At 37.8% G+C, this 26110-nt stretch overlaps 1 protein-coding gene across 2 annotated transcripts in view; it reads left to right on the forward strand.

Moving 5' to 3' along the window:
- Positions 1 to 26110, forward strand: part of SLC39A10 (solute carrier family 39 member 10) — a 139624-nt gene that overhangs the window by 70859 nt on the left and 42655 nt on the right. The window contains exons 1-2 of one of the 2 annotated variants that reach the window (XM_070458474.1): positions 5256 to 5511; positions 17077 to 17185. The gene's annotated coding sequence lies outside the window, so the exon portion shown is untranslated. Of the gene's footprint in view, positions 1 to 5255; positions 5512 to 17076; positions 17186 to 26110 lie in introns of those variants that run through there. The other variant, XM_070458475.1, reaches the window with a different exon arrangement.

The raw sequence follows: 26110 nt of genomic DNA on the forward strand, positions 1-26110 counted from the left end.
AGCTTCTTGCTTTTGTTTATTCTTCTGAGTGGGTCTTCCCCTTTCTCCTAGGGTAGGTCTCATTCCTATTTTGAAAGGATTTGCCATGGCAAATCAGAGGCTGAAATCAGAAGTTCTAAGCTTCTACATTATTGTCTTTCTCCCAGTAGGGATATCTAAAGTTAAGGGTCTTTTGTTTGTATCACAGTGAATTAAAACTAAGGGATCTGGCAAGTTTATTGTTAGCATTATCTAGGCAAAGCATATAAAAGAAAGCTTTTTTTGAAAGCTAATTTTCTACCCTGGCTGGGTGAGTTGCTTGACTTGTCATTTTGTTTCATTTCTCTAATCTATTTTTATTTCTGCAGAGAACTTGAAACTGACTTTATTGAATTAGCCTACCAGTTTAAAATGATCTCACTTGCCAGGCATGTCAATCAAATGTGTTTCTCACCAGGGTGAGGTCCGTGCCTGTCCCGTTCCCTTTGTTACCATCTCTGAAAGACGATGGCCTTCTCTAGTTCATGAGTCCTGCTTTTTAGAAAGAGACACAAGGGCTTCTGTGTTTCTCTCTGAGAATTTCCATGTAAGTTCTGAGGGCCTGTTTATCTTCACTTTAGGAATGGCAAGGCTTTAGTTGAGATAGAGCCATAATTCCTCAAGGGATCAGAAAAAGATGACCCCACAGACCTCAATTCCCATCCTGACCATAGGGTTGACATGTTTAATGTCACATAGTGTTACAGGTCTTAAAGAACAAGGGGGGAAATATACCTTTCATGTTTCTCTGGATTTAGATCTAAAGCTGAAGCCTTAATTTCCAGGCTAAAATGTGGAGTCTCTAAAACTGAATAAGCAAGTTGTTAATTTTGAGTCTAGATTTAGAACATATTCCTGAGTTCTTCTTTTCCCAATTCTTTAACACCTATTCCTGGTACTTAGTACTCTCCACATCAGGGCTATATACCAATATAATTTAGTCTTCCTTCTCAGGTATAAACTTGTCTGAACCAAACATTTTTGGTCATGTAAAAATCAGTTTAAACTGAATATGGACTTAAGGAGTTTCTGTTGTCTTTATTACTCATTTTGATTCATGGAAAGAATAGTTGAGTTTGAAAGGCTTGATTTCTCAGAAGCACTCACGTTTTTAATAAACTTAATTAAAGGCTCTTAATTTTGTTGTGTATGATGTCAATTTTCTCCTCTACTAGAGGGGAAAAAAGGTTTATGACAGATTTTCTTTATTCACAGCTAAAGATTGAGGTGTGAAGCATGGTTCTTATTTCCTTTATTTATTGTAGCTGGTTCTTTTCTAACCCTCTGAAGTGAAAAAAAAAAAAGCCATTGGATTTATTATATCTTGCTGCACAAAGGTAGATTGGTCATCCTTGAAATTTTAGATATGTGAAATAAAATTGTGATTGAAGCAAAGCAAATGAGGGTCAACCATTTGCACATAATTTAATACTTTCTCTTCCCCCCACATATTGCAAATCATCTAAACTGTTTTTATAGTTCAGATGAGCTTCTTTTTGAATCAAATGAAATGACTGCAAAAAAAAAAAAGTCTGACCTTTCAGAAAGTTCCACGATTCTAACATATTAGAAATTCTTTTCCCTAAAACTGATATGAATATGAAACTGATAAAAATAAAACATTATAGTGATTTTTTGCTGCACTTCTGTTTACCTTAGCAGGTAATTTTGAGTAAGCCTACACATCACTGTCTGAGATTCCTTTTCCCAATAGGGAAAGCAATATACTGGTTTGCAACTCAGTCATTTATCCTACATAGTAATTTTCTTCTTAGTCCTGCCCTAATCAATATGCTGATACTTGAGTATATATGAATGTCTGAGTGAGTATATAAAAGTGGTAGCAGACATAGTATATTTTCTTAGATTACCCTATAGTTTTATACAGAGATGATATTTAAAATATATAAAATTAATAGAGCATAAAGACATGTCAATTAAAACAGAAGTCTGTCTTAGCCAGGCATTAACTCTTTAGTTCCTAAAGTGTGGGACATCTAGGGAATCCTGAGAGAAAGGGCTGGAACAGGGATGAGTATCATGGTGGAATTCAATTCAGCTGTAGCTGTTGAGTAACTTGTATATTTGGCCAATGGTCCTCTGTACCTGTGTGTACCAGTTGGACATTATTAGCCTCGTAAATACATAATTGGCAACACCCATTCAATCATCAAATAAGCAAAAGAGTTCCAGAAAAACATCTATTTCTGCTTTATTGACTATGCCAAAGCCTTTGACTGTGTGGATCACAATAAAATGTGGAAAATCCTGAAAGAGATGGGAATACCAGACCACTTGACTTGCCTGCTGAGAAATCTGTATACAGGTCAAGAAGTAACAGTTAGAACTGGATGTGGAACAACAGACTGGTTCCAAATAGGGAAAGGCTATATATTATCACTCTGCTTATTTAACTTCTATGCAGAATTCAGTTCAGTTCAGTCACTCAGTTGTGTCTGACTCTTTGTGACCCTATGAACCACAGCACTCCAGGCCTTCTTGTCCATCACCAACTCCCGGAGTTTACCCAAACTCATGTCCATTGAGTTGGTGATGCCATCCCACCATCTCATCCTCTGTCGTCCCCTTCTCCTCCTGCCCTCAATCTTTCCCAGCATCAGGGTCTTTTCAAATGAGTCAGCTCTTCGCATGAGGTGGCCAAAGTATTGGAGTTTCAGCTTCAACATCAGTCCTTCCAATGAACAGCCAGGACTGATCTCCTTTAGGATGGACTGGTTGGATCTCCTCGCAGTCCAAGGAACTCTCAAGAGTCTTCTCCAACACCACAGTTCAAAAGCATCAGTTCTTCGGCACTCAGCTTTCTTTATAGTCCAACTCTCACATCCATGCATGACTATGGGAAAAACCACACCCTTGACTCGATGTACCTTTGTTGATAATGTAATGTCTCTGCTTTTTAATATGCTTCCTAGGTTGGTTATAACTTTCCTTCCACAGAGTAAGCGTCTTTTAGTTTCATGATTGCAATTACCATCTGCAGTGATTTTGGAGCCCAAAAAATTAAAGTCAGCTACTGTTTCCCCATCTATCTGCCATGAAGTGATGGGACCGGATGCCATGATCTTAGTTTTCTGAATGTTGAGTATTAAGCCAACTTTTTCACTCTCCATCTTTCACTTTCATCAAGAGGCTCTTTAATTCTTCTTCACTTTCTGCCATAAGGGTGGTGTCATCTGCATATCTGAGGTTATTGATATTTCTCCCGGCAATCTTGATTCCAGCTTGTGCTTCTTCCAGCCCAGCATTTCTCATGATGTACTCTGCATAGGAGTTAAATAAGCAGGGTGACAATATACAGCCTTGACGTACTCCTTTTCCTATTTGGAACCAGTCTGTTGGTCCATGTCCAGTTCTAACTGTTGCTTCCTGACCTGCAAACAGGTTTCTCAAGAGGCAGGTCGGGTGGTCTGGTGTTCCCATCTCTTTCAGAATTTTCCACAGTTTATTGTGATCCACACAGTCAAAGGCTTTGGCATAGTCAATAAAGCAGAAATAAATGTTTTTCTGGAACTCTCTTGCTTTTTTGATGATCCAGCAGATGTTGGTAATTTGATCTCTGGTTCCTCTGCCTTAAAAAGCAGTGAAGTTGTAAGTACCTTAAAATATTAATATCAGGAATGTAAGTGCTCTACCTTATGGAAATTTAGGAGAAAGATATTGCATATATTTTAAAGTTGCTGAAATAATACGTTCAATAAAATAATTATAGCCTTAAAATGTCAGGATAGATAATTTGGAACTTTTTATGCTCTGAACCCAAAAGAAGTACTATATATTGATTTTATGAAACCTAAAGACTTTGGTTCTGATTTTATAAACTCTAAAGACTTCGGGATAAATTTAGACCAATTCCTTTATCGATGAATCTGAGGACCATGGCCATGGTCACCCACAGTTAGTGACAATGGTGAGACCCGAAGCTAGTACTCAGACTTGATCTCTTTAAACCTCAGGACTTCTCCCTTTTCCTAATGGCAGCAGTGAAAACCTGCAGGAGGTCAATGGGTTGGCTTTTTCAAAGAAACAAAGGGATCTGAGAAGCTGAGTTACTTGGCAGTCAGAAGGCCTTTACTGAGCACCTAAAAGACATTCTTTGTAGGGATACTAAACAAAAACAAAACAATTTTCCTTCATTAAATATGCAGAATACCAGAATATGTAGTCCTAACTGGGTCTCGATCTCAACTCTCCTCCCTACCTGTTCAGTAGTGTCTCGGTTTTCTGGTGCAGGATAATACCCACTTCTTTGTGTTATGAGAATGAAACTAATACCGATGTAGAGCAAACAGGAAGTACCTGCCACAGAGTAAATCTTGCTATTACTATTGATCATGGTTTTATGCACTCTGGTAGATATCAATAAGGCATTGCCGTAACTCTCTGGCTGGATACAGAATCAGACACACCAGAGAGAATGAATAAGCCTCACCATGGAGATCAAATGCCGAAAAGCAGGGTAATGAAAGTAAAGGCAGCCACCTTTTAAGAAAGTACCGGCTGTGAATTGCTCCTGTAGTGGGGAGGAAACAATTCACATGTCAAGTATGGTGTGAGCAAAGCAATGGGAGCAGGAATGAGCACGACATGATCAGGAGTTCTTGGAACTGCTCGGCTGAATCCGGAGGTTTTGCTATTGGGTGTTAAGAAATAATCGATTAAGCAGTAGGAGGTAGTGGAAGAGGTTGGAAAGTTGTCAGAAGCCTCGAGAATTCCTCTACGTGCCTGACAAGCTCTCTGGATTCAACTTTTTCTTTTAGGCTTGGAAGGCCCACAGGAAGTGCTCTTTAGAATAAATTGGGAGGTGGGGGTGGGAGAACTATGCAAAATACCTCGCATTTAGCACTAAATAAGTACTAGTTCCTTTTTCCCCTCGGAGATTGAAAGGTTACTTGAATAAAGGGGAGGGGTTAAATTAACGTAGATGTTTAACTCCTGTACAGATAAACATTTTAATTTATCAATCTGAAACCTGCTGAAGCGTTTTCGTTTACAGCTTCCCTTACTCGTCCGCCTCCCGCGGGCCGCAGCAACCGACATGCAAAGCCCAGGGAAAAGGCGAGGGGTAAATGGTCTCTCCACGCATGCGTGAGACGCCTTCTCAACTCCCCCGCGGCGTCTTTTCTTGGAACAAAACTAGCGCTGAGCTCCGCAGTTTGCGTAGACTCGAATTTCCTATTGCTCTCACGGTCCGTGTGGACTCCTCGAGTGGGGCAGTTCCCCTACGCTAGTTGCGTTATTCGAAGTGAATGGCTGGGTGGTGCGTATACGCCCAGAGCGTAGCGCCCATAGGCGGACGGGGTGCGGCTGCGCAAGGACTTGAGTGGGCCGTGTACGCCGCTAGCGTAGCGTGGTGTCCGACGCGCGGGTCTCCGCGACGCAGTTGGCGCAGCCGGCTTTGGTGAATACACGATTTGGTGCAGCCGGGGTTTGGTACCGAGCGGAGAGGAGATGCACACGGCACTCGAGTGTGAGGTAACTATAAAACCCCGATTTGTTTACATTCCCTCCCCCAGAACCGGCCCCGTGCGCGGCAGAGACTGCGAGTCCCGGGACGGCGGGGGGGTAGAAAGAGAGACAGGGACCGGGGAGTCGGGGCTGAGTCCCTCGGGGATCGGGGCGCTGGGCTTCCCGCAGCTGCTGCAGTCGGCGGCGGCGGCGAGCCGGGCAGAGCGCGCGGTGGGCTGCGCGTGGGGCGCCGCCGCTCCTCGTGTGCGCTCGGGGCTGCTGCCGGGTTAGCGACCGGGCAGCCTCCGCCCCGCGTGCGGGACCCGCGCCCGAGTCAGCCTCCTGCCGAGGCTGGGGAGCCGTGCGGGGAGTGGGGGAGTCACCGCTGAGCAGGCGGCGGCGGTTGGGGGGCTGCGCGCGGACGGCTAGGGGCCGAGGGTGGCTTGGCCGGTGGAGGCTGGGATGCGTTGGCCCGAGGATGGGGTGGTCCGCAGTCCGGTCTCGGAGGGACTGGGAGACAGGCGGCGGCGAACGCCCCCGGTTCTTCCTCTCGCGTGCTCCCCTCCTGTGTGTCCCGGGGATCCCCGGGATGGAGCCTGGGCGCCGCTGTTCCGGCCCGGCAGGCTAACGGACGGTGGCGCCTCTGCTCCTACCGCGGGAGGCCTCGTGGGGGCTTACTTTCTCCCCGACCAACTGAAAGCCGAGGCGGGGCGCGGGGGAGTTGATATTGAAGCCAGCTGGGGTCCCTGGAGCGGAGGGCTCGGGTGGGGCTGGGTCGGTGGGCGAGGCCGGGTGAGCCGGGAGGTGGCGCGGCTGCCCCGGCTTTGTTCGCGAACGCCCTTTGGGCGGAGAACCTTAGGGTGCCCTCCGGGCGGCACTACGCCGGGGAACCTTCGCAGCCCCTTCTCCGGGTCCAGGGGTCTGCTCAACTCCTTGCTTCTCCCTCGGGGTCCCCGAGTGCCCAGGCCTGGTGAGGGCGCAGGCGACATGTGGCTTCCTGTGGCTTCTCTAAAGAAGTGTTCACGTGGGAGGGAGCCTGTCCACATGGGCTGTCTTTATGAGCCGGGCACGAGGAAGAGAGGTCTCCGCAGGATCCGCAGCCCTCAGTTGGAAGTGTCCTTCGCTCAGATCCCTGTTTTAAGTAATAAAGTGACATTAAAGCACATAATTTAAAAAGATGGTAGGTTATACTGTGGACTTTTTTTTAAGTCTTTTACGCCGTTCAGTTCTCTAGTTTCACCTAGGAACTGAGTCATTCTTGATAGAGCAAAACGAGCAAGTGACAAGTTTACGTTCCATTTGTGTGTGTGGGGGGTGGATTTTTTTGGACGGGTATCTAAATTTACCTAATTAAGAACTAGCGAGTAATATATTGGAAACACTGGAGATTTAAAATGTGGTTGATTATAGTAATTCTATTGAAAGCCTGAAGACTCTTGTGTACTTTTAATAGGACTTAATTCTACAGATGTTAAATCATCTTGAGTCAGTCTCTTGTTCTAGACCTTGGGTCCATACCAGTTATCTCACATCCCTACCTGCACTAAATACTCAAGGGAGGAATATCAGTGTATATCAGTGGTGAGTAGATTAGAAGAAGAAAAGAATAATGAAGTGGATAAGCTTTTAAACTTTTTTGTATGGTGAAGTTCCGAATGACGATTTTAAGTATATGGAATACATAAGATTCCAGAGAATCCAGTTGTACTGAAATATAGTTACCAAAATTTTAAATATTAATGGTGAATTCATGCTTTAGTAAAGCATTAAATATCAAGAGTAATGGCAGGTAATAATGCCTAATTTCAAACTTGGGAGGACTGTAAATGTAGGTTTTAATTTGAATAATTTATATTAGTAGTGTCAGGTGCTGTATGTTAACTGATTTTTTTTTTTTTTTGCCTACATTTATAACTGAAGGGATAACTAAGGTTAATTTACGATATATCCTTCTTCTGTATCCAGATTCTCAAACCTGAATTCTATATACAGCTCTCTGGTTAATAACCCCTGTGTAATTTTTGCTACTTTAGAATAAGTGGTTAGTTATGAGATGACATCAGTGTATCACATGGTAACTTTTACCTGGGGCTTCCCAGGTAGCTCAGCGATAAAGAAATCGCCTGCCAGTGCAGGAGACATAGGTTTGACCCCTCGGTCAGGAAGATCCCCTGGAGAAGCAGATGGCAACCCACTCCAGTATTTTTGCCTGGGAAATCCCATGGACAGAGGAATCTGACAGGCTACAGTCCATAGGGTTGCAGAGAGTGGGACACAACTTATCCATTAAACAACGGCCTTTACCTTTTTCTTCGTGTTAATTTGTATTCCACTAACAGCTTAAAACTCAACACACTTCCTCCACTTTTTTAGGCACTTGATTTGAAGCCATTTTTAGGAGGCCTCCAGTTTGGTATGCAGGTGCTTCTCTAAGTAGTGGTTTTTTTGTTTTTTTTTTTAAACAGATCTATGAAGAACATAGGGCATAGGTGTTATAACAAGGGTAATTATACAACAACAGGAATGATTATTTACTTTCAATTAAAAGAATTATGTTGTTACCATTCTATTACCCCACTTCCTCAACCCTTGTTTTGGCCACTATTGGAGAGAATGTAGGGCTTGGAGTGAGACTTAAGGTTCAAAACTGATCCATTATTGACTAGTTTGGTTACCTTGATCTAGTTTCTTTATCTTAATCTTTTATCTGTGAACTTGGAAGTACCAGAAAAATCTATCTCATGGTTTACTGTGACCTTTAAATGGCATAATGAATCAAAGGGCTACAGATGATTCATTTTACCTTCTTTTCTACATTACCAACCTTCTAGTTCATTAGTGGTTGCAGGACTACTTTCTATCTTGATTCCAGAATGAGGTTTAATGGTCTCTACCGGGCCACTGAAGAGGATACAGTTATTCTGTTATTCATATGTAATAATCCATAGAATTTCTTCTTATAGATGCATTTTCTAACTTATAATTACATACATACATCTTTTTCTGCCAAACTAAATTCCTTGAGGGGCACATACTCCATAGCTTTTTGTCAAGTAATACTTGTGACACCTTATCCAGTGAATGTACAAAACTCTTTAATCAAAGTAAAAATGTTAATTAAGTGATACAAAATTTAAATTCAGTATTAACTGAAGGAAATACTTTGGATTTTTATATGTCAGCCCTTATCTGTGTAGTGGCTACCTCAAGAATGGAAATGTTTTTGTATGTATATATCAAAAGGACAATCACTAGTGTATTTTAAACTTATTCACAAATTGCAAAAGAATATACAGTAGGAAATGGGAAAGAGGTATAGGTAATCAGAACAGCTAGTCACTTTGCTTTATAACAGGTTTATTACCTATAAGGTCATCTTTCATTACAAGTAATTCTTATTAAAAATATACTGACTTTAGCCTTTAGAAGAGTTCTGGTTTGTCCCAACAGTTTGATGCTGCCCCCTAGTGTTTGATTGATTCCCCTTGGAGTTTTCATTCCCTTTATCTTTACCTTTCCCTAAAACAGAACATTTTAAGTTGCAATTAGATTCTTTAGTGCTACTTACATAGTTTACTTTGAGATTTCCTCCAGCTGGTTAATGTTGCTATGATTCCTTTTGAACTGTTAAAAAGATATTGCTTTTCACCCTAATTTTTCAAATAGAGGGTGAGTTTGGATGGAGGTTGAACAGTGTAAGTCCTTGTTTCTTGCAAATTATGTTGGAGACATTTTTCGGACAGAAAGAGAGCTGTATGTTAAATATGTATCTTTGAGATTAACTTTGTATATGAATAGTAGCAGTCTGGGTTTCTTCTGGTTTAACTTTGTCCCATGTGACTATTGCCTCCACTGTACTAAAAATGTTAAAATCACATAGCCTTTCTTTTTTTAGTTCAAGGTTTTTTTGAACTTTGACATTTATAGAATGAAATTTGAAAAATAGTCTCAAGGACCTTTAATAACCATAAGATTTCATGTAGTCATTTATGTAAACTCTTATTAAAATGTCAAATTATACCAGTTATCAGTATTCCAAACTACTTTTTTCATTTTCATTTTCTTTAAGTTCTGTGAATAGAGCACACACACACAAAACAGGTTTTTCCAAAATAAGCAAAATATATAAGCAAATATTCTTGATAAATATTTACTATAATCAGAATATTCAAAATGTGTCAGATATGAGGCAATTTTTAATTGAAATTGTAAAGTTTAAATAACAATAGCATTATTGAAATTATTTTCAACTGTTTAAGAGACCATATTTAATATTCAGAACAATAATTTATTGTCAGCACATCATAGAACATACAGTGTCAAACTCTAATAGATTTTTAGTATTAGATTTTTCATGTGAAAAGGTATTATTGAAAGGGGTGATGATTTCATATTTGTTCAGTTCAGTTGCTCAGTTATGTCTGACTCTTTGCAACCCCATGGACTGCAGCATGCCAGGCTTCCCTGTCCATCATGAACTCTTGAAACTTGCTCCAACTCATGTCCATCAGTTGGTGATGCCATTCAACCATCTCATCCTCTTATGTCCCCTTCTCCTCCTGCCTTCAGTCTTTCCCAGCATCAGGATCTTTTCCAGTGAGTCAGTTCTTCGCTTCAGGTGGCCAGAGTTAATTAGAGCTTCAGCATCAGTCCAGTGAATATTCAGGACTGATTTCCTTTAGGATGGACTAGTTTGGTCTGTTTGCAGTCCAAGGGACTCTGAAGAGTCTTCTCGAACACCACAGTTCAGAAGCATCAGTTTTTCTGTGTTCAGCTTTCCTTATGGTCCAACTCTCACATCCATATGTGACTACTGGAAAAACCATAGCTTTGCCTGGATGGACCTTTGTTGTCAATATCTCTGCTTTTTAATATGCTATCTGGGTTGGTCATAGCTTTTCTTCCAAGAAGCAAGTGTTCTTAATTTCATGACTGCAGTCACCATCTGCAGTGATTTTAGAGCCCAAGAAAATAAAGTCTCTCACTGTTTCCATTGTTTCCCCATCTATTTGCCATGAAGTGATGGGACTGGATGCCATGATCTTAGTTTTTTGAACATTTCAGATTTGTAAGTATACGGATAAAACCTAAAATTCTTTTCAAGTACAGTTTCAATTATTTTCATTAAGAGTTAGTGGTATATGATTTTGTGATTTTATATTTATAGGCTTTCCTGGTGGCTCAGTGGTAAAGAATCCGCCTGCCAATGCAGGAGTAGGGAGTTCAATCCCTGGGTTGGGAAGATCTCCTGGAGAGGCAAATGGTAACCCACTCCAGTATTCTTGCCTGGGAAATCCCATGGACAGAGGAGCCTGACAGGCTACAGTCCATGGAGTCCCAGAGTCAGACATAACTTAGCGACTAAACAACTATTATGGTTTATATTTACCGTTTATACTATATATTTTACTGCCCAAAGAGAAGGCATCAGATAGTTGTTTTTGCATTAACATTTCGTGCAGCCATGTTTACAATTACTTTGGGGGACCATCCTTCCCATTCATAGCAGTGGTTTTTGGGAATTAGAAACTGAATCAGAATGTTGGAGATACCTTTTATCTTTATAGATTATGTACTTTCATGGGACCCAGAAGCATTGTTATTAGAATTACTAACTACTATGAACTGCTGTATGAAAGTTATTTTTAATACTCTAGTGATTATCAAAGACTTTTCAGTCAGTGATCACTTTAGTTTTTAGATTTATTTTCATTCACATAGAAGAAAATTAAATTGCTTTCAGTTTTAGTAACAAGGTCACGAATACATATATCCCACTACTCTGTTACTTTAATGTTTGTAAAAAAAAAAAAATTTCAGATGCATTTCATACCCCTAAACTTTTTTTATGAATTCACTTTACATGTTCTGTGAAGTTTTGAGTTTTACGGTAGTGGTTTCCTCTACTGTTGAATTGGTCTGTTGAATTGGTAAATTTTTTTTAAATGTGTAGATTAAGTCAAGGGTCAGCAAGTTACGGCCGTGGACCAAATCAGTTTGTTTTTGTAAGTTAAATATTAATGGATACGTGAATATATTGTGTATTGCTGCTTTGTGCCATAATGACAAAATTGAATAGGTGCCATAGAGATCCTAAAATGTTAACTATCTGGCCCTTTAAGTCAGCCAACTCCTGGATCCAGTTCTTGGGACTGGATTCTATTCTATCATTATTTGACATGTTGCTGTTTTTAAAATACTTAAATTTTCCTAGTTCCTATATGAGTAAAATAGCAGAGAAGCATTCACATATAAATGAATGGGTAATAATATGAGTTCTCAGGTATTCTTCACATAAATAGTTAAGAAGCTTTTTGTCTCCCCTGTCAGAGGAATAGCACCCTTATTTATGATGCTTAGAGTTGTAATGTGTCCTTTGACCTGGAGCTACTACCTAACTCTATCATTGTGTTTTTGCTGCTACTTACGCAGTGTCCCTCAGTTTACCTTCTCTCCTTTAAAAGGTGACTGTGTCTTCCTTGTACCTCCTTCAGAGCAGGTGTTTCATACTTATTTTTGTGGCTTCTCGCTGCCCCTTCCTCTTCCTTTCCTCCTTTCCTCCTTTCTCCCCACTGCAGTTCATGAGTGTGTTTACAGAACTGTGAACAGGTGTTCTGGTATAATACTGTTCAGTGCACCTTTGCTGATGCTGAATCATTATTTTATTCTGTTTACATGTGAGTAAGTATGCTTTGTGCTTTGTTATAGAAGAACATAGCCTCATGATGGAGGAAAGATTGATTTATATACTGTATCAAGGTATATAGAGTAAGATATGATTTGTTAGTACTTTGCAAATCAGTGAGGTCAGTAAAAGTGTAATATTTGAAAAACATTTTATGTAATTATAATGTAATTATTACATAATTGTATGTTTAATTACAACAAAGTTGAGAACAGATACCATGTACTATATATAATGTATGTTGCAAAGCAACAGGATTATGTTTTCTATTTCCATGGACCTTGTTAACTATAGAATTTCAACTGACTTCATAACTTGTTAATGTTTAGAATATATATGTTAAGATTTTTGTTTTAAATTAGCATACTCTTGTTTTTTCAAGTAAGGTGAATTATTTGATATATATAGCAACAACAACAACAACTGGTGTAAGTAAGTTTATTTTCAAGAAAATAATCATTAATTTAGAAAAAAGAACTGAAGAAGGAAATCAACTACAATCAAATCACTGAAAGAGATTTTAAGAAAAAGTATTTAAGCACACTGTATAATATTATCTACAATATAATTTATGATTTATATATAAAAATGTTTATAGCTTCTCCTCTGAAGATTTCTGCTTAAACACACGTACTTGAAAGTTTTATTAAGGCAAAAATGTAAACTTTCTTAGTGAACAGATAAAAGACTATTGTTTGTTTGTTCAGCGGTTATTTTATTTTCCCTAAAAAAAAAAATGGATGTTATGGGTCATGTTAATTTTAATTACGGCTTTTGTTTTAAAAGAAAACAATACATATTAAATATAGGAAGGGAAAAAAACTTCTTAAATTTAGAAGTCTTAAAGAAATTGCAAAAATAAATTATAGACTTCAGTTCATGTACATGGAAACACTTCTATCCAGGAAAGGGAAAACATTGTAATCAAAGTAAAGAGGCACTGGACAGAATTGAAGATGTCTTCTGCAGAAAATATGACTAAGCCATGTTTTATAAAAAGTTCATCTATGTTTATAAAAATATTGAGACGCCAGGAATAATTTGAAAATGTAAATAAGAATAAGGTAATTTTGTATTGTGTGTGTGTTCAGAACTTTACAACCCCATGGTCGTGCTAGGCTCCATCCATGGGATTTTCCAGGCAAGAATACTAGAGTGCATTGCCGTTTCCTTCTCCACGGGTTCTTCCTGACCCAGGGATCAAACATGCTTCCTTCTCTTACATCTCCTGAATTGGCAGGCTAATTCTTTACCCCTCTGACACCTGTTCCAAACAGGAATTTTACCTGTTCCAAAATTAATAGTAGCAACCACTAATGAGAATACTATGATCATACAGCTGGTGGCAGTATAACCAAATTTAATTTGTCTAGAAAACAATTTGAAAGTATGTAACAAGACCTGCCTGAAAAGTATTCAGACTTTTGTGGTCTTTCCCCATATCTTGGACTTATCCAACTAAGCAGGTAAAAAAGAATAGCACAAATTGAAGTTAAAATGATTATATAATGTGATTAAAACTCTATAAACAAATGCTTGTGAAATCTTGAAACTAATTCACTTTCCTCCACATGTGACACAATGTGACTTTGTTCAACAGAAACTAAGATTTATAGTTGCTGGATTTTAGTTTTTTCAGTCTGAATTATACAGGAATATAGTTTAAAGAATTAAATAGTTCTATGAAACTAAGGTTGGGGAAAAGAAAAAAAATCAGTCCTCTGCCTTTTTACATTCTGCCTAGAGATATAAGGAACTCTTGGTTTCTTAGTTGTTTTGCTGTTCACTGCCATGTCTCCAGTATTCATAACTGGTTGATTTTCAATTTTAGTCATTGTCTGCTTCAGATTGGGCACTCTTCCCCCTCTCCATGAGCCCTCGCCTTTCCTGTATGTCAGTTTCCAGTACAGTCGTGTTGCAGTTCCGGTTTAGAACAGCGGTGTTGCGTCTTTATGACTGTGAAGGTTATTGGCGGCTGTAAACTGGCGCTTACCCTGCGCTACTTTTTCCCCCGGCATTACTCAGTTTCTTATTTTTTCTTTTTCTAACTGTATATCACAAAATCTACCCTAGTCTGTGTATCTGAATGTGATTCTGTAAGACAGAGAATGTGCCCTGAAACACTATTTAAGAATTTTATGTAGTTTTCTTTAAATTGGAGAAGGTTGAACTTGACTATAAAGATGGATTGATAATTGATTAATGCAATTGGTGTTTGCTAGTAGAAATTAAGTAGTTTTGACATTTGAATTGTATTTTTGTAAGATTCTGCTAAATGGCAGAACAGAACCATTTAGCTTTGTTCAAACAACTGTAAGGACAGCTAAAATTTATCAGATAGAAAGCTTCCCTGGTGGAGAAGTGGCCTGTGTTTTCAGCAGCATCAAAAAATGTTAATATTATGAAAATGTTGCCTTGGAGATTCTGTGGTTTTTTTTTTTCCCCTAATCTTATGCAAAGGAAGGATCATTTTACCTGGCAGTGCTTATGAATGGTAAGTTGGTACAAAATCAGGGACGTGTAACAGTGACAAGATGCTGAAAAAGGAAAATAGGAAGAGTGACAATGAATGGAGTAATAAAGATTTGAGGCAGTGGGAGTCACTATTCTTAGAATGAAGGCAACGGCCAGGGATGATGACTGGAAAGAGAACCCAGCTCTGCAAGTTGAAAGGAAAAGGGATGTGTTTCTCATCCAGGTCCTAAGGTTAGCCCTCTGTCTTTTAAGTCCTCTTTATGACTGCATGTGGAGTAGGTGTATATGCATTTGTAGTGGAAAGAGGTTGAAGCTTATTAAATTGAAATTTTATAACTAAAATTATAAACATTTTAGTAGCTTCAAAAAGCATCACAGTATTTTGTGATTGATAAAGGTCAGCCAGCTCATACATGCACAAATCTTGGATGTTCTTTGTATTCACAAGCAGCAAAACAGACACAGGAATGTCAAAGGTGGCTTTCTATAGTATGGTTCCAGATTCCCTGTAATGAATGTTTGAAAAGCGGAGACTTCAGATAGTTTGAACATTTAATGAGAAAATGTAGGTTTCTACATGAATGTTTAGAATACAATAATAGATTTGATGTGTGATTGCTTGATCTAGTACATTTGATCAATGCTCATGTTTATATTCTGTCTCTTGAAAAATAAAAGTGAAACAGGAGGAGCCCTGAATTGCCTGAGCTCCATTAACATGCCTCTACTATTTTCATATGAATGAGTTGCAGGCTAAATATTACAGATTGTCCTTATTTTGATAATAGCTACATGACATTCCAAACTGAGGTAAAGTGGGGGAATGAAAAAGGAAACCTTGAGGCTCTAAGAGGATTTAAGGATTCTTGATAAGGACTCATTAGTAAAGTAATATTATGCCTTGAAGTTTTATAAAGTCAGTGAAACTGGTATGTCATGGTAATTCTTTGCAACCTTTTCTCAGTTGGATGCCTCCTGTAATCTAAGAGTTGTGCTTGGATGCACTAACAATGCATATGCTCTTGGAATATTTTTGGTAGCATTCTTTGGAAGGAGTCAAAGCGAAGGGACCTTTTCCCCACTCTGGTTCTGTACTTTTCAGAAGTTAAATGGAAGACGTGTGGTACCACATCAAATAGTGGTAATACTTCAGGTTAATAAACTTTACAGAGTACACATTTCATATACTTTAGTTCAGTTGGTGGGTATGTGAAATAGTGTATACAGCCCAATGATTAAAGTACTTAATTGTGAATTAACCTGACCCTTCATGTAGAAATTACCCAATGAGAGAATACTTAAACCTTTCACCGTGATAGTAAATTGGAAATCAGTAAGAAAAGACGCAATTAAATGTGTGGTGGCAACTACGAGTCATTTTCCAGAAACCATTCTTTTCTTGTGCAGTAGGATTATGCATAGCTGTCTGTAGTACCCAGAAGTCTTGCATGAATAACTTACTGTATATTTGCTGAATTGAAAACCAAATCAGTTATAAAACTAATATTCTCAATTCCCAAAACTTTAAAAACTGTGAAACGTAAGTGACAGCAGAAGATTTTGTCTAGGGCAAAACTGAGTCCTGTAAAGGGCAGTGTTTAGGATTGAGTGGTAAATGGACTTGGGCAACATTTCCACCATTCCTGCCTCCACCCCGAAGATGATCTTTTTGCTATGGATAGAAAAGGATCCTTAAGAAAAGGATTCCATAGAATGCTTGGGAAACTAAGTTGTAGGTGAGACTGTATTTTCCAGTCTCCTTATTTATTTGATTGAGCCGATGTGGCTATGTTCTTGCCAATGAAGTCTGAGAAGTGATGAAAGCAATATCTACTTTATTTGCTGCTTCAGAAATTTCTGAACCTGGATTTCCATTGTTTGTTTTACCACTGACAAGAATAGGACTCATGTAAGATTGATGTGTCTCTGACTAACTGGGGCTCACAAACCTGGAGCAGTCATCTTAGACGGGTATTAAGAGAAATAAACTTGCTTGTTTCTTAAGCCACTATGCTTTGAGAGAAGTTTCTTCACAATAGCTGCTTAGTCTGTGCTGACAAATGCATAGTTCATTCAAATGATTCTTAGGCATATATCTGCTATCGCTGTTCTAAGGTTGCAAAGTTAATGTATGATTTACTTTTAAGAATACTTAACAGATTTAAATATTACCTGTATAATGTCACTCATGTATTAATTTGCCTTCCTGTGATGCTCTCTTGAACGTAAATGATTATGATTAGGGGACTCAAGATATCAGAATCTTTTCAGTAAACAAATTGAGTACGTTTAAAAAGTGTTTAAAAATGACAGTTTAAAGCTCATGTAGATCACTGACATTTTTTGTGTTGCATGGAGTCATTCATTTGATGTTGCCTGATTGATATGTTTGTATGTTTTATTTTCACCACTTGTACTTACTCATTTGACAGTGGGATAATATGCACTGAAGAAACGGCAGGACATTTACATGTCAGACGAACAGAGCAACATTCATTCAGAGCATCGCCTTTCACTAGCATCTTCTAGTGGAAAACCAAGGTAATTGGAGGGTGTGTAATGTCCTCTTTCTGCTATTAATAGCAATCGTCTTAATTATCTGTGCTCTTTCATCTTCATTAGTCTATAGGTAAAATTGATATGTTTTAAATGGTGACTTTATCCTTGAGACTATTATATAAGAAACTGAAGTGTTTGGATTAAAAAACAAAATCCAACTTAATGTAGCTTTGGGATTAAATATATTTTATAGACTATTTTCCAAAAGTCTTAACTCACATAAGCCACATATGATAATTAAACCTAATATATTCTGGTGATGCTCAATTTAATTGAGTATCATTTGATATAAGTGGGAGTGTTTGATAATTTACTTGTATAGGTGGTGTCTCAAACTTTAGCTAGCAACAGACTCAAGTGGGAAGACTGGTTGACACTGCTGAACCCTAACCTCAGAGTTCGAGATTTAGTAGGTCTGGGTGGGGTGAAAGAATTTACATTTCTAAGAAATTCTCAGGTAATCATGATATGGCTTCTGCTGCTGCTCCAATATATGTTGATTAATCATTGATGGTGACTAGGTATCAAACTTTAAAAAAGTACATACCGTACAGATGACTTCTGACTTAGGGCATTTTGAATTTACAGTGGTGAAAAAGCAGTATGCGTTCAGTATTTGAATTCTGAATTTTTATCTTTGCCCAAGCTAGTGATATACAGAACAATACACTCCTGATGCTGGGCAGTGGCAGTGAGCTGCAGCCCGCAGTCAGCTGTGCAATCATAGGGGTAAGCAGGCAGTCTGTATCGATTCATACAACCTTTTTTTTTTCCATACAACCTTCTGTTTTTCACTTTCAGTACAGTATTTAGTTAAGTTCATGAGATTATTATGAAACAGGCTTTGTGTTAGATGATTTTGCCCAACTGTAGTCTAATTAATGGTAAGTGGTCTGATCACATTTACAGTAGGCTGGGCTAGCTATGATATTCAATAGATAATGTATATTAAATGTATTTTCAGTTTACTATATTTTTCAGGTTAGGATGGATTGAGGCATAATCTCACCATTAAGTTGAGGAAGATCTGTATAACAAAGACCTGAAACCCATTATTGCTGGTTTAACAAATACAAAATATTTTGTCATATTGCCTCAGCTTCCCTTCACTTTTTAAGAAATAAAAACACTGCAGATGTTGCTAAATATGCATACTACCTCTACCATCTGACTCCCTGTCTTCTCTTGTGAAAAATTAACTACTCTCTAGAATGTAATCACCCCCATATTAAGCTCTTGCTACATGTATATATACCCTCAAATTAAGGTATTTTGCATGTTTTTAATTGTGTTTAAATGAAATAACATATCTTTTTGAACTTTTATGTTTCTAAGATTTGTGCTTGTTCTGTATTGTTTCATAGCCACACATTTATAACTTCAGCGTAGTTTTTAATTACATAAGTATCCATGTTTTTTTTACTCTGTTCTTCTGATGGGCATTTAGGTTTGTATCAGGCACTAATGGTTATATAATAAATTGCCATTCCTCATTTACCTCCTTTTTCCTTCTTGTTAGTATGCCTCCCATATGTATAGGAAAGATGACTTCTTTCCAATCAGAAGAGAATGAATGTTGATTTGTCTTAGCTGATGGTGGAATTTTATCCTTTATCAGTTTTATTATGGGTATGTAGTACAGTCCTGATGAAAGTTAAAGCGAAATCCGAGAGGAGCTTCTAGAAAGTTTTTGTCCCTGAATAAAAAGAAGATGAACCTTCCAGCTTTGGATATGGTTGTGCAAGGATGGAGTAGTTACAGCAAGAGCAGTTTCCTGAAGTTCTGAGGAGACAGATCTCATCTGAGGATGAGAGATTTGGGTTATTGCTTTTGTAATTGTCCTTAAACCATTTTCCCCCAATTTTTTAATGTGAAAATTTCTTTTGTTTTAACCACTTTTAGTTGTTTTGTTATTTGTAACTGAAGCATCCTGTTACACGGTAGTTAACATTAAAAAAGAAGTTCATCATTACTGCAGTCAAGATTCTTGAATTTATCTCCTGGGCATAAGTGTACGAGTTTCTCCAAGTGGATGGGTAGGTAGATAGATAGAAGCAGAATTTTGGAGCTGTGAAAGTGTGTTCATAGTCAGCTTCCCCAAATGGTTGCACCAGTTTATACTCCCATCAGCATGTAAGGTAGTTTCTGTTTCTTTACATCAGGTTTTTGATTAACATCTGGTATTTTCAGGTATTAATTTTTGCCTCTTAATGTCTTATGTTCTTCTTTATATCATACACAAAATCATTGTTACTGATTCTTTTTCTGGACTCTGTTCTTCTTTGGTCTATCTGTGTTATTTTAGTTATTGTAACTTTCTAAAAAGAAGTCTTTACCATCTTGCTAATTTTCTGAACTTTGTTGATTGCCCTTCGGTTTTTCTCTTCCATATGAATACTTGGATGAGCTTATGCAGTCTCACGAAAGTTGACAGCTGCAAGATTTTGATTGACATTGAATTAGATTTGTATGTATACACTTGGAAGACTATATATCTTATATATATATAAGATGTATATATATCTTAAGTTGTTTATTCCATTCATGTAGGTGGTCTTTGTACAGTTTTTGCAATTCTTTACTGTCCTTCAATAGTATCTTTTTTTTTTTCTTCAATAGTATCTTATACACTTCTCCTTTTACTGGTCTTACTCTGTTTCTGTCTAGGAACCTAGTAATTTTTGTTTATCATTATGTTTTCTAATTGGTTTTCACTGCATAAAATTTGATTTTTAAAAACTTTTTATTGAAGTACTATATGTATACAGAAAAATAAACAGTATGATAAGTACAGTGAATTATCACAAAGTAAACATTACCATTACTCAAGAAAGAGAACATTATTGCAATTTCCAATCCTAATTATTACCCCCTACCCTCCCTTCAGAAAATAACCATTAAGGCATCTTGGTTTAGTTTTGCCCATTTTAAATTATATATAAATAGACTTTTGCCCAATGTTTTATTTAGTGTTTGTTAACTTTTTTGGTTGTTGTTCAGTCACTAAGTTGTGTCCAACTCTTTGCAACCCCATGGACTGTGGCACACCATGCTACCCTGTCCTTCACTATCACCTGGAGTTTGCTCAGACACATGTTCATTGAGTTGATGATGCCATCTAACCATCTCATTCTGTATTGTACCCTTCTCCTCCTGCCCCCAGTCTTTTCCAGCATCAGGGTCCTTTCCAGTGAGTTGGCTCTTTGCATCAGGTGGCCAGAGTATTGAGGCTTCAGCAACTGTCCTTCCAAAGAAGATTCACAGTTGAGTTCCTTTAGGATTGACTGGTTTGATCTCCTTGCAGTCTTAAGGGACTCTCAGGAGTCTTCTGCAGCACAGTTCTAAACTATCAATTCTTTGGTGCTCAGCCATGAAGCACTGTGGTCCAACATCTGTTCATGAATACTGGAAAAACCATAACTTGGACTATATGGGCCTTTGTCAGCAAAGTGATGCAAAGTGATGTTCAGACTAGCCACATTTTAAGTGCTCAGCAACCACATGTGGCTACTGGCTACTCTGCTGGAAAGTATAGATCTAAAAGATTTATTTGGGAGACAGCTTCAACACCTTCAATATAGGATATAATATGCATTATAAAGGAAAGACTGATAAAATATACAGTTACCTTTTGCTCAGTCTCAATTTGTGAGGTTCATTTATGTTAGTGTGTGAAGCTTTAATTTTATTTTCATTCCTGTGTAGTATTCCATTTTAAAATTGTTCTGTTTTTATTTATGTATTTGTTTATTAACATTCTACTGTTGATGGACATTTGGCCTTTTGCTTGTTTTGAGCTATGATGAATAATGATTGTGTGAATTTTTATGTTCATTCATTTCTTTTGGTGTCCCTGTACATGTGTTTCTGCATACATCCAAGAGAAGTATTGCCATGTGAGGATGTGCTTATGTTCATCTTCTGGTAGATCCTACCAAACAGCTTTCCAGAGCTTACCAATCTACAGTCCCACCAGTAGTGTATGCAAGTTCTAGTTGACTCCATATTCTTGCCTACATCTTTTATGTTTTATTCATTCTGGTGGGTATGTAGTGGTATCTACTTGTGATTTTAATTTATAGTTCTCTGTTAAGGTTGAGAATCTTTTCATATGCTTCTTAGTAATTTGGCTAACCTCTTATAAAATGCCTGTTCAAAACCTACCTATTTTTCCATTGAGTTGTCTCATAATTTTCATATTGATTTGTAGACATTCCTTATCTATTGACTATTAACATTGCCATACTCTTCTACCAATCTGTTGTTGCCTTTTTTTTACTCACTTGATGAATATCAATTTCTTTATTTTATTGTAGTATATTTTAACTGTCTTTCCTTTATAATGCATGTTATGTCCTGTCTTGAAAGTCATGAAATTAATTTCCCAAATAAATCTTCTAGATCTATACTTTCCAGTACAGTAATTAGTAGCCACATGTGGCTACTGAGCATTTGAAGTGTGACTAGTCTGAATTAAGATGTCTTTAGACACACATCAAGCCTCAGTAAATTTAAGAAAGTTGAAATCATATCAAGCATCTTTTCTGACAACTACACTAAGAGACTAGATATCAATTACAGGGGAATAAACTGTAAAAAAAAAACAAACACATGAAGATTTAACAATATGTTTCCAAATAACGAACACATTACTGAAGAAATAAAAAGGGAAATAAAATAATTCCTAGAAACAAATGACAATGAAAATATGACCCAAAATCTATGGGATGCCACAAAAGCAGTTCTAAGAGGTGAGTTGATAGCAGTGCAATCCTACCTCCAGAAACAGCAAAAACATTGAATAGAGAACCTAACTCTATACCTAAAACAGCCTAAAAAAGAACAGAAAAATTCCAAAGTTAGTAGAAAAAAATTGTAAAGATCAGAGCTGAAATAAATGAAAAATTAAGGAAACAGTAATAAAGATTAATAAAACTAAAAGCTGGTCCTTTGAGTAGATAAACAAAATTGGCAAACCATTAGCCAGATTCATCAAGCAAAAGGGGGAGAAAAATCAACAAACTTAGAAATGAAAAAGGAGAGAGATTACAACAGACAACACAGAAATACAAAGGATCATAAGAGACCATTATGAGCAACTATATATACCAATATATACCAATAAAATGGACAAACTGGAAGAAATGGACAGATGCCTAGAAAAGTTCAACCTTCCAAGACTGAACCAAGGAGAAATAGAAATTAGGAACAACCTAATCACAAGCACTGAAATCTAAACTGTGATAAAAAAAATTTCCCAAAAAACAAAAGCCCAGGGTCAGATTGCTTCACAGGTGAATGCTGTCAAACATGTAGAGAAGAACTAATGCCTATACTTCTGAAGATTTCAGAAAATCACAGAAGGAACACTTCCCAAACTCATTCTACAAGGCCACCATCACCCTGACACCAAAAACAGATAAAGCTATCACAAAAAAAGAAAATTGCAGGCCAGTATCACTGGTGAACATAGATGCAAAAATCCTCAACAAAATTCTAGCAAACAGAATTCAGCAACACTTAAAAAAGATCATATACCATGATCAAATTGGTTTCATACCAGGGGTGCAACGATGCTTCAATATATGCAAATCAATCAATGTCATACACCATATTAACAAATTGAAATATAAAAACCATATGATAATCTTAATAGATGTCAAAAGCCTTTGACAAAATTCAGCACCCATTTATGATTTAAAAAAAAAAAAGCTCTTCAAAAAATGGGCATAGAAGGAACCTACTTCAACATAGTAAAGGTATATATGATAAAACCCACAGCAAACATTCTCAATGGTGAAAACTGAAAGCATTCCTTCTAAGATCAGGAACAAGACAAGAGTGCCCACTCTTGCCAGTATTATTCAGCATATTTTTGGAAGTCCTATCTATGGCAGAAAAGGAAAAGAAAAAGAATCTAGATTGGAAAAGAAGTAAAATTCTCACTGCAGATGACATGATACTGTACAAAGAAAACTTAAAGATACTATATCTGAAAATTAACTAGAGCTAATTCAGTGAATTTAGTAAAATCACAGGATACAAAATCAATACACAGAAATCACTTGCATTCCTATACACGAACAATGAAAAATCAGAGATTAAGAAATTAATCTCATTTACCATTGCCATAAACAGAATAAAATATCTAGGAATAAACCTACCTAAGGAGACAAAAAAGCTGTGTACAGAAAACTATGATACTGATACAAGAAATCAAAGATGATATAAACAGATGAAGAGATGTTCCATGTTCCTGGGTTGAAAGAATCAATATTGTGAAAATGACTCTACTGCTAAATGCAATCTGCAGATTCAGTACAATCCCTATCAATTTACCAATGGCATTTTTTTACAGAACTAGAACAAAAAATTTCACAATTTGTATGGAAACACAGAAGACCCCGAATGGCCAAGGCAATCTTGAGAAAGAAGAATGAAGCTGGAAGAATCAGCCGTCCTGACTTCAGACTATACTATGAAGCTATAGTCATCAAGACAGTATGGTACTGACATAAAAACAGAACTATAGACCAACGGAACAAGATAGCCTAGAGATAGGGGACCCATAGGTGTATGGATTTGTCTTTGACAAAGGAGGCAAGAATATGCAATGGAGAAAAGATGGTCTCTTCAATAAGTGGTGCTGGGAAAACTGGACAGCTATATGTAAAAGAATGAAATTAAAACACTTCCTAACACCGTATACAAAGATAAACTCAAAATGGATTGAAGAACTAAATGTAAGACTAGAAACTACAAAGCTCTTAGAGGAAAACATAGGCAGAACACTCTATGACATAAATCACAGCAAGATCCTCTGTGACTAATCCTAGAGTCAGCTTCTAGAGTAATGAAAATAAAATAAACCTAAACAAATGGGACCTAATTAAACTTAAAAGCTTTTGCACAGAAAAAGAAACTTTTATAAACAAGGTGAAAAAACAACCCTCAGAATGGGAAAAAGGCAAAAAAAAAAAATTGACAAATGATTGGTTTCTAAAATACATAGGAAGCTCATGCAACTCAAACCAGAAAAGCAACTCAATCCAAAAGTGGACAGAAGACCTAAACAAACATTTCTCCAAAGAAGACATAAAGATGGCTAATATACACATGAAAAGATGCTCAACATCACTCATTATTAAAGAAATGCGAATCAAAACTACACTGAGAGATCACCTCGCCTGAGTCAGAATTGCCATCATCAAAAAATCTACAAACAACAAATGCTGGAGAGGGTGTGGAGAAAAGGGAACCCTCTTGCACTGTTGGTGAGAATGTGAATTGATAACAGCTACTATGGAAGACAGTATGGTAACTCTTTAAACTAGAAATAAAACTGTCATGTGACCCAACAGTTCCAATATTAGGTGTATACCCTGAGAAAACTGTAATTGAAAAAGATACATGTACCCCATTGTTCACTGCAGCACTGTTCACAATAGCTAGGACATGGAAGCAACCTCGAGGTCCATTGGCAGCTGAATGGATAAAGAAGCTGAGGTTCATATACACAATGGAATATTACTCAGTGATAGAAAGTAGTGCATTTGAGTTAGTTCTAATGAAGTGGATAAACCTAGAGCCTATTTATGCAGAGTGAATTCAGAGAAAAACAAATACTGCATATTAGTACATATATATGGAATCTAGAAAAATGATACAGATGAACCTATTTGCAGGGTGGTAGTGAAGACGCAGACATAGAGAACAGACTTGAGGACACCATGCTGGGAAGAAGAGGGTGGGGTAAATGGAGAGAGTAGCAGGGAAACCTATACCCTACTGTTTGGAAATCTGCAGTATGCTGCAGGGAACTCAGTCCAGGGCTCTGTGACAACCTAGAGCAATGGGGAGTTGGAGGGAGGTTCAAGAAGGAGGGGACATATGTATACTTATGGCTTATGCATGTTGCTGTATGGCCGAAACCAACACAATATTGTAAAGCAATTATTCTTGATTAAAAATAAATACAATTTTTTAAAAGTTCTGTAAGTATAAGATGAACTCCCCAGGTCGGTAGGTGTCCAATATGCTACTGGAGATCAGTGGAGATATAACTCCAGAAAGAATGAAGAGACCGAGCCAAAGCAAAAACAACACCCAGTTGTGGGTGTGACTGGTGATGGAAGCAAGGTCCGATGCTGTAAAGAGCAATATTGCATAGGAACGTAGAATGTTAGATCCATGAATCAAGGCAAATTGGAAGTGCTCAAACAGGAGATGGCAAGAGTGAACATCGACATTTTAGGGATCAGCGAGCTAAAATGGACTGGCTTGGGTGGATTTAACTCAGATGACCATTATATCTACCACTGTGGGCAAGAATCCCTTAGAAGAAATGGAGTAGCCATGATAGTCAACAAAAGAGTCTGAAATGCAGTTCCTGGGTGCAGTCTCAAAACCGACAGAAGGAGAGAGAGTCCCTTGGACTGCAAGGAGATCCAACCAGTCTATCCTAAAAGAGATCAGTCCTGGGTGTTTATTGGAGGGACTGATGTTGAAGCTGTAACTCCAATACTTTGGCCATCTGATGCGGAGAGCTGACTCATTTGCAAAGACCCTGATGCTGGGAAAGATTGGGGGCAGGAGGAGATGGGGACGACAGAGGATGAGATGGTTGGATGGCATCACCGACTCAATGGACATAGGTTTGGGTGGACTCCAGGAGTTGGTGATGGACAGGGAGGCTTGGCGTGCTGCAGTTCATGGGGTCACAAAGAGTCAGACACAACTGAGCGACTGAACTGAACTGAACTGAAATTTAAGTAGCTGCTTGTGGCCACTTCCAAAAATAATGAATAGCACTTAATTCAATGACAGTCTGCTAAAGTTTTGGACTATGTGAAATTAACTTGCTGCTTATGGGTTCTTGTTGAAAGGTATGTAATATGATTACATGAT

Source organism: Odocoileus virginianus, chromosome 30 (genome assembly GCF_023699985.2).
Source record: "Odocoileus virginianus isolate 20LAN1187 ecotype Illinois chromosome 30, Ovbor_1.2, whole genome shotgun sequence".
Lineage (NCBI taxonomy): Eukaryota > Metazoa > Chordata > Mammalia > Artiodactyla > Cervidae > Odocoileus > Odocoileus virginianus.